The 8369-nt window shown below is 40.9% G+C and overlaps 1 protein-coding gene across 1 annotated transcript in view; it reads right to left on the bottom strand.

The window, feature by feature from the left end:
• LOC107086852 (ETS-related transcription factor Elf-1-like) overlaps positions 1-6696 on the bottom strand; it is a 31086-nt gene extending 24390 nt beyond the window's left edge. Inside the window, exon 1 of the mRNA XM_015378074.1 lies at positions 6495-6696. The gene's annotated coding sequence lies outside the window, so the exon portion shown is untranslated. The remainder of the gene's footprint in view (positions 1-6494) is intronic.
• Positions 6697-8369: the final 1673 nt, after the last annotated feature.

Below are 8369 nucleotides of genomic sequence, written 5' to 3'. Positions count from 1 at the left end.
TGTCAGACAACGAAAAACGTTGAACGTTGTATAATTTCTCTACTTTAGCAAAGAGTAGCGGTTTAAACGGAGGAAAGTATACAGTAGGACGCGGCACGCCTTTCTCTGAAGAACTACTGAGCGGGAGGAGACAGCCAGGTGAGGAAAAGCTGTTCTTATCTATCGATTCAGTATTTTTATCATACAGACATTAGGCTGTTGTTCTTGTGTTTCCCTTAGCTTTGATTGTATGTCTCACAATTTTGTAATTTATCATTGTTCATTAAACTCTGAAAGCTATTTGACTTTGTTAATATTCTGTCCTAAAATGCGATAAGATGTGCCCTTTTTTTTTTTTTGAGCACCTGCCCCTTTAGTGGTCTCTGCACGGCCCTGATAAACACACATATATATTTGTGGTGGAGAGGAAAGTTAAAAACAAAATCACAACCGTAAATTTGGTCTGAAATAGCATCCCATGTTTTCTTTCTCTGCAAAGTCAGCAATGGTTTACAAAAGAAGTCGTTCGGCAAAGCTTAAAGTGTAACTCACCCTGATTTAACAAACACAATCTCACCCCCAGAAAAAATTCTAACAATTGCCATCAAAGGGTTCAGTGCCAGCACCCCGAGGAGTGAAAATAAGTGTCTGGGAAAAAGTCTACATTTAATGACTTGAAGGCTGTGCGGTGAAGACATGGCAGCTGGTTTAGCTTAGCCATATTAACGCATGGAGAGTGAGCAGAAGGACACTTGTAATCATACCCCGGATATATCATTGAGGCAGAGGATTTTTCACCCCTCTTGTCACTAGAAGCTCCTCTTACCTAGCTACCTACTGACTGAGCAATGCCAAAACCAGTGGATAGGATAACTCGCTATAGTGAGCTGCTTTTGATTCCAAACAAAAGGCAATGTTGACAAATCCCTGTACCTGTGAGGTAGGTTTGTTCCACCACAGACTGTTTGACCATGTAGGGAAATTCACTGCATCAGCCACCATTAATTCACGTCGGCAGCACCGAGGGGGTTTTCAGACAAAATTTGTAAGGCTAAAAGTACAAAAAACAAAACACTGTACTGGTGTGTTCACTCTAAATGCAAAACCTGCGAAAAATTTCCAGTTTCCTGTGCTTTTGCCCACCTAACATTTCTGTCCAATCGACGTCATTCAGATGGCTGTTTTCCCATCAGCATGGCGGACATGGATTTTATGAAGCAAGTGGCAGAGCTTTTTTAAATTGGGAAAGCAGGACAAAGCTGTCTCAGTTGACTTCTCTGGAAATGGAACCAATATAGAGAATACCACCATCTCCTCCTGGAGGTGCGACTGGATGAGGATCATTTTAAAGAGCCTGCAGTCCTGTGTTGGGGCATACATCACCCGGCCAATTGAGGTAAGGAAAGATGGCATTCTTGAGCTTAGAAAGGAACAGGAACTCAGAGCAATAGGAGGATAGAGCAGGAAAGTCCAAAAGCCATGTGGGCTTTTTAAAAGCCACCTACAAACCACTTAAGAGTTTATCTTTAGTCAACATTGTTTTCTCAGTCTTTTTATTTTGATTAAAAATGCTTGCCTCTTTCACTGTAGTTCACAGCCATAACCAGTCTCTGATTTGGTTTCAGGACCAAATATTAACAAAAGTTTAAAATTTTATCTTTCCCCAGAGTCGGTGATGCTCTTGCTCTGCTACATTCGCAAAAAATTTGCTATTCACAGAATTATTCAGACCTTTGCCTTCCTCTGCCTTACAGTAAAGGACCGCCCTCTACAATAGGAATAATATCTAAATTGTTAGCTCTAGCCAAGAAAATCGGGTTTGGTTTAAACCCTTAAAATGAAAAGGCCACCACACATACCCATTTATTCAGTTTAAATGCTAAAAAGGAGATTAGGAGTGTGACTTTACCCTTAAAGTTAAAGTTAGCTAAAATAGCTATTAGATAGCAAATTATAGATTGCATTGCAATCGGAGAGTTGTCGGTTTGAGCCCAGGTGCTGGCTTCCATGGCTTGTCATCATCAGTGTGTGAGTGAATGAGTAAATGTAGTGTAAAGGGCTTTGGTCAAGTCTACGGACTTAAAAAAGCACTATATAAGTATAGGCCATTTACCTCTTCAAATATGTTAAATATTTTAAATAAGCAAGTTTATCACAGAGAATATTATCACCTCTTGCAAGTCAAATCCCTGAGCCTAACAACCTAACATTAGTTTGTCAGTTTGCGATGCATTAGCTTTAATAGCTAACCAACCTGTTGCTAACACAAGTACTGCTCCAGCCTTTGAGCATTCCAACCACATTTTTAACAATCACTAATATCAGTAATGGGTGACTTTCTCTTAAGGGGAGATTAGAGTTCTGCAACCGCACACATCAAATGTCACTTGGGTCTGGTTGCGAACCAGTTTTGCTGGTATGCTTCTGGACCGTTGGTCTGGAATTTCTAGGGATGCCCAGCAGTTTCCCGCCAAAGCACAAGGGTCATGAGATGGTCACAAGAACTTTGTTTTGGCAGAGACCTTGGCATCTTTATATAATTTGTCTGAGGCATCGTACAAGTGGTTTGAACTCCCGAACTTCCTTGATTAACCTATTGTCGTAGTTTTCCATTGTAGTTGTTCCTTGGTTTTTAAAAATGGTGCGCCCGGCACCGAATTGAGAAGGACGACCACATAGACCGGAAAGGCATACCAAGGAGCAATCACAGCTGCTTTTTGTCTGTGCACTTTAGGTCTGCACGGGTTTGCAACCGTCCAACGCGTAGTAAGGTTTTTTTTTTAGGTGCGCAACGACGGTTGCAGAACCTCTGTGTGAGGGGCGTGGTCACGCCCAGAGACAGATTTGACGGTTGCAGTGGTGCCTCAGAAGCATAAATTGGCCTTTAATGTCATGCCCTTGTTTTAGACAAGGATAATTCCTGTCTTGTAAACGATCAAAGCATGTGATGAAACTGCATTGAAAGAGGTGAGATAGAGGAAAACCTGGAGAGAATTTGCTCATCAACGAAACTCGTTTGCACTTTTACAAAATTATTTTAAAGTGTAGGAGTGGATTAAAGAGAAGTTTGAATTTGTTTGAAACAATAACCTCTACAAAACATGAGATGCCTCAAAACTGGAAAGGTCCTATGGCTTCTTACATCCAAAATTGGTTTTAAAGTAGCCAGCCATGATGTTGAGTCTAAGACCAAGCCATCTCCACATAGTGAGGCCCCTGCTGGGAACCCAAACAACACCACCCACTCCTCCACTCTTTATCGATACACTCCAAGAAGAGTAGATCAGCTTTGGGTGGAAAGGTGGAATCTCTAAAGAAAACAGCACTGAATATAAGTACTTTAATAATGCAAAGATAGAATATACATGTGGGAGAGGAGCATTAATACTGAACAACGGAGAAACCACGGGGGCTTTGCAAATGTTCGCATAAAAATGCTTGAAACCATTTTTTTTATCAGTGTAAAGTCTTGAGGTTAAAGAAAGAGGGCTTAATAAGCTACACAGATAACAGGGACAGTTCATAGAAACAAATTGGTCTCTGTTTACAGAATAAAAGAGAAATCTGTTGTTTAAAAGTTTGTAAATTGTATCCTAAAATGCTAAAGGCTAAAATGCATATTTTAATTAGTTTGAACCCCTTACTATTTGCCCCTAATCTAAAAAAAAAAGGATTTTATTTTAGTTCTTTAGGGTTCTAAACGCCTCATAGAAGCCTTTAAAACATTTCTTAAGAATGAAAATATTTTTTTTTTTTTTTTTTTTTTACAAATTTGAGATATTTTCAAGCAGGAACTGATGCAACTTAGTGTGGAGCTTCTTTAGTCAAGTCTGTGCATGTGGTTTGGAGTTGGCAGGGGCCCATTAGAGGGGATTGCCTTTTGCAGACATTCATGCAAATACCACCACTGCCTAGTGACAAAGATGCAATTAAAGGTTTGCTTAAAGTTGTCGTGCAGGATATGGTAAACTCATCAAGCGCACTTATCCGATCATGCTGCATTAGTACCACAAACTACAACAGGGTTTTATGTTGTAGACCAATACTTGATAGAACTCATACACAATGTCTTCCTCTTTCGACTGGGGGAAACCTGAGGCGTTTTAAATCGTCCCCTGGGCCACCTTCTGGTGGGACGTTCCTAAACACCTCCCAAGGGAACATTGGGCACACTCTCAATTTCAGACATGGTAGAATGAAATAGTGAGTTCCAGGGACCAAGTTTGATATGGAGCGATCCCAAAAATGTGTTTTTACTACAGGCCTCATTGTCCCCTACTGAAGGGAAGCATCCTCCAGCATGACACCGCCTCTGCTCTGCGTCATTAAACCAACCTTAAGTCTTCCTTCACAAATTGCACTTCTGTAACGTGGGCACTTTTTTCTCATCAACAGATTGAATCCTTGAAGGATTTTAGCAATGATGGAACAAACAGCTCCTCTTTTTTGCCTCTTTGTCTCTCTGCCTCTGATTGTCTTTCCCAGGTTTGCTCTTTCTGCATGACTTGTGACCAAAGGACAAACAGGATATCTTATTCTTTCTTTTCCCAAAGCCTTCTTCTTGTCAGTCTTTATCAAATTTGTGGAGTGCTTTACCAACATTTATTCTGGCTACAGATTCTCCCTGATATCTGGTGCTCCACTGCTCCTCCAGAGTAGCTATATACCTTTCAGCTGCCTCTGCCTATATGCTTGTTGTACAGGTTAAATGGGTAATGAGAGTTATTTACAGATTATGTAACTAATCCTCACAGCTTCCTCACTGACCTCTCTGCTGTGTTTCTTGGTCCTCTTGATGCAGTTTTTTCTTTAACATTCTTTTATAATCTTCTGAAGCGTTCCCAAAACTCTGGGAGTCATACTAAGATTAAATCCTAAAGGCGAACTCTGCTTTCTTTTTTGGTGGCTTCATATACTTATTTTCACCCCACTCGGGACAAGCGTGTAAGAAAATGGATGGATGGATGGATGGATATACTTATTTTCACTAAACATTTATTTTTCAGGTGTTCATTTAGTAGGGCTCAGTGGGGCAGTTGGTAGCACCTCAACCTTGCAGCAAGAAGGTTCCGGGTTTGATTCCTGGCCCGGGGTCTTTCTGCATGACCTGTTCTCCCTGAGCATGCATGGGTTCTCTCTGGGTACTCCAGCTTCCTCCCACACTCCAAAAACATAACCGTTTGGTTAATTGGTTTCTCTAAATTCTCCTTAGGTGTGAGTGTGTGTGTGAATGGTTGGTTGTCTATGTGTTGCCCTGCGATGGACTGGCGACCTGTCCAGGGTGTATCTCGCCCGTAGACAGGTGGAGATAGGCACCAGCACCGCTTGCGACCCTGCTTGGGATAAGCGTGACAGAAAATAGATGGGTGTTATTTTAAAAGGTCTCTTTTTTCAGATTTTTTTGTTCAAATCTCAGTAAATGGAACAAAATAAAAAAACAAATGAGTATGAATACTCATGTGAAACAATTTACTTTGAAAATCTTATTTAAAACAAGAGTAGATTTTATGTTTTTTAACCATTTTAGCTTGGCGAAACGGCCAAGTGGTTAGTTCTCGCTCAAGTTTTGCTTTGCATCTGACTGCTTTATGGTCGCATGGCTGTTCAGGTCAAAGCACACATGAGTAATCAACAACTGTTTATGTTGGAAAACAGACAGTGAGGACTGAGTTTACAGCCCAGCTGTTTCTCCACTGAGCAGGAGCCACGGCTGCACAGCGCGGCGCCCTGCTCATATGGGTTCATTGTTAGCGTGCCCTGCAGCCTGCTGCTTCTATAGACACTCCAACTGTAGAGCCCTTTGTTCATCAACAGTCTGGTCACATAGGTTTGTCCCTGTGGCCCCGGTGCTCTGATCTAAGTCTGTGAAGAGGCTGCCAGGCCCCCAAGGACACTGATAAGACCCCCACCACCACTCCCCTTCTGCCATAACATTCATTCCCCAGTTTGTGCTGCTGTGTGTCTGTGTGAGGAAAAGAGAGTCAGAAAGTGAGATAGAATAGAGCAGGAAGGTTTTTTTTAACAGAATAGGACAGAGTATATATGTGTGAACTCGGCCGGCCTGATAACAGCATGGCAAGAAAGGGGGGAAGATGATAAGCCCCTCTTGTTACTTTGGGTAACTAGGCCTTTTGAGGAGAGCACAGTGAAGTTTGGTGCGCATGTTTGCAGGAGATGGAGAGCTACAGAGAGTACAGTGGAGGTTTTAATAGGTGTTCACTAGTTTTACAAGCTGCACCTGTCTGCCTGCTTGTACAAAATGGATGAGCTATCTCTGAAAGGAAAAAAAAAATCCTTTTTAACAAACATTCTCAGGTAAAAGCCTTAAATGCACCACAAACTGTTAAGACTGGAAAAAGTTCGCACTTAAGTACTTTCACTTTCTCTTCCACACATGTCACCCAGTGCACAGACGCCACATTTTCTACTTTATTCTACTTGTTTTGCTCATTTCTTTTCAGTTGTATAGAACAGAGCACCTCAAGGTTGGTAAACAGAGGAAGAAGCAAGCTTACCTTATCTATACAGCTCCTTTCTGTGTGTGACCGAGCAGCAGTTGCCTGAGAGAGGAACGGAAATTGTTCTCATTACATCTGACAAACTAAGAGCCCTCATCTGCTCGCAGACCTGGGATCAGTTTCCTTTCTGTGGATTCCCAGGAACCAGAGAGGGAGTGACGCACACAGTTAAGATCAGAGATGTCAGTTGTTGCTTCCCTTTTATTTTTTTTATTCCAGAGAACTAGTTGTGTCACATCCCCTCCCACCCCAGCACACACCAAGTCCACAACACACACACACACACACCAACACACACCTCTTCCTCTTGCCTGGTCCTGTGAGATCTTATTGGTTACCTGTGTTGTTAGCAAAAGTAACCCATGGAGACAATTGTCAGTGAGGCCAATGTAAACACAGGTTTATTTGCAATGTAAAGCAGCAGGCCAGGCCTCTACACACAGATGTGCAGCTTGCATTAAAGCATATTAAGATGGGTTAATGATGAACTCACTAAATATTATATTTAACGGAAATTGAAAAATTTTAAAAGCAGCAATATTCTTCAAACAAAGGGACAATGCATGATATTTCTGTTCAATTTTTTTTAAATAAAAAGGCCAACCAAAAAAAAAAAAAAAAAAAAACAGAAGGCAAGAAGAATTTAGGGCTTTACATAGATCCTGATGCCCCCTAGTGGCAATACTTTGCACCTGCTCCTTTAAAGAGAAATCCATATGATAAAAGCACAAGAGGAAGAGAAGGAAAGGACAGAACCCCTTCCATCCCAGAGCTGGGATTAGAGACCTCTACAGGTTTATTTGTAAATTACCATTTAAACAGTCTCTGTCAGTCACTGTGCTGATGACTGCATCATTAAGCCTTATTAGATTTGTGAAAAAATGCTATCTATAAATAACAATCATTGCAAAAAGGGACCTTTTAACTCCTTTTCCTATAAAATATGTCTGATGAAAATATTTCTGATCAGAAACTTTTAAAGTGACAACTGTAGAGATACAAAAGGAAAGCCTGTTTCTTAATTTTTGGATCATGGCTTTTGCCTCAGAGGCGTAAACTACAACTAGAATCAATTATGATGCAGCGTAGATATTTTCCAACCAAATATGATTCTGAGGTAAAAAAAATTTCTGTCCTAAAAAATTTTAAAAAAGGAGCAGAAAATGAAGTTTTATATAAATTTTAAAACATGATCTCAGATGAATTGCCTTCCTTTCTTAATAGCACCCCCTGGTGTTCAACCAACCAGTTAGAAATGGCCTCTGATCCACCTATAAAGATGTAGGTCTCTTCACAGAGGAAAGCGGTTATGATAGTATATCCTTAACATCAGAACAGATCCTAAAAGTGAGTAAAAACTATCATTATTGTCATGTGTACTGAGTCAAAGCTTCATATAAGTGTAATGAAAGAGGAAATAAATCTGTAATGAAAAGTTAGATTGATATTTTTGTCTCAAAGTTCCATAAACAGCCCACCAATCCATTATTTGTTGGGAAAAAAATTAAAATAAGATTTTCTCAGATGGTGTTTTTATTTTCTAACGTCCCTTAATTATAGTGGCAGGATATCTCCTCATGTCAGCCTGCACTGTAGAGTCATGGAGTCATGCCCTCCGTGTCTCATGCATTTGAGATTTTTGCTCACCTAAGTGTTTACCTGGATATTAACCAGGTTTCCCCACTGGATCTCTCTCACTCCTCAGGACTCAACCCTTGCTGTCCTCCTTCCATACTATCTCAGGTTCTCTCTACCAGCAGCTCTCAAAGCATCACATCGTCTTTGTTGCTGTGAAAGCTCCAGCAAGAGGCTCAAACCCACCGACTCCCAGTAACACTCTCCATACCTAAGCTGCGCTACATTCTCCTCCAA

This window comes from Cyprinodon variegatus, unplaced genomic scaffold, assembly GCF_000732505.1.
Source record: "Cyprinodon variegatus isolate N-32 unplaced genomic scaffold, C_variegatus-1.0 Scaffold163, whole genome shotgun sequence".
In the NCBI taxonomy this organism is placed as follows: Eukaryota; Metazoa; Chordata; class Actinopteri; order Cyprinodontiformes; family Cyprinodontidae; genus Cyprinodon; species Cyprinodon variegatus.
The sequence above is the reverse complement of the archived record's forward strand: the minus strand, read 5'-3'. Positions and strand labels throughout refer to the sequence as shown.